General features: G+C 42.9%; 1 long non-coding RNA gene across 1 annotated transcript; it reads left to right on the forward strand.

Annotated features, from left to right (window-relative positions):
- Positions 1 to 404: 404 nt before the first annotated feature.
- LOC104959513 (uncharacterized) lies at positions 405 to 982 on the forward strand. The gene is made up of 3 exons (XR_799874.1): positions 405 to 559; positions 651 to 734; positions 870 to 982. It is a non-coding gene; the product is annotated as an uncharacterized lncRNA (long non-coding RNA).
- Positions 983 to 1,282: the final 300 nt, after the last annotated feature.

Genomic DNA, 1,282 nt, shown 5'->3' on the forward strand with positions numbered 1-1,282 from the left:
CACTACCGCCGCCTGCTGGTAAGAAGAGTTATTGCAACTCACGCATGCGCAGTTCGTATGTGCAACTTGGCCGTCGGCTGAAGTCTTTGCGGTATGTTCTAGTGCGAAACATGGCCAAGACGCAGGAGACGTGAGCCCACGTTCCGTCGGGACGTGTTCTTTGGTGTCAGTTTGGTGTGTAAGAGGCTTTAAAGCTAGTATTGTAAAAGCAGTCATAAAACATAAGGAAAACAGAACAACGGCTTTTCTTTATATATTTTATGAGGTAACAAGTGGATTCTAAATAAGTGTTAACCCTCTAGGATAGGTGAAAAACATTGGGTGTAAACACAATTGTTCCAATGGTGGACCGTGACTAAAGGAGAAATGTTTCAATGTATCGTCTTGTTTTGTCTTTAGCACCCCATATGGAAGACCCGGTCGAAAAGGAGGAGACGGACGCTTTGACAGAGACAGGCCACAAGGCAGAGTAGGCGGTGGGAGAGGGGGAGGCAGAGGCCGAGGTGGAGGTGGAGGCAACAACGGAGGCAAAAGCCGTTCAGGCTGGTATAAAGTAACGGTGGGTATTATAACAGTTTCAACTGGCAATCCATGCTTCTGACTCAAAACCTGTTTAATAAGACGTTATTATCGCCTTGTCTGTTTGGCAGATACCACATGGAAAGAAATATGACAAGAAATGGTTATTGCCAGCTCTTCAGAACATCTGTACGGTTCCCTACACACCAGTACAGGTGAGGTTCAGTGATGCTTTTTATTAATATGACATTATTTACACATTTCAAGAAAAAGGCTGTGTGTATTTCGGAAATTACCGTCTTTGTATATTTAAAATATAATTATTTCTCCTTCTACCCCACTCTGTCCAGTACCATGTTGACCATACCAGGGCCCATTTTTATGTGGATGATTCCTCTACTGCCAACGCTTTGCACAAATGTACTCACAAGATCACAGACACGGATGGATATAAGGTATGTTGTGTTAATAACGGAACTCTCTCACACACACGCATTTTTAAAGTTTGTTTCTTATGCTACGTTCACACCGGACGCGATGTGAATATTCGCTTCGCTCTAATCGCTCAAGTTTCACCGCACCTTGCAGTTTGTTTTATCGCGTCATTCAAAACAGACATACCGTTGAAGCGCCGCTGGCTCAGGAGCTACAACTACAACAAAATGAACATATTTTACCGTGATTAAATTGTAATACACGTTTCTAAATGATGCCGACGTAACAACATACTGATACCGGTTAGTAAAAACCATGAATTAATGCT

Source organism: Notothenia coriiceps, unplaced genomic scaffold (genome assembly GCF_000735185.1).
Source record: "Notothenia coriiceps isolate Sejong01 unplaced genomic scaffold, NC01 NC01_scaffold00030364, whole genome shotgun sequence".
Taxonomy (NCBI): Eukaryota; Metazoa; Chordata; class Actinopteri; order Perciformes; family Nototheniidae; genus Notothenia; species Notothenia coriiceps.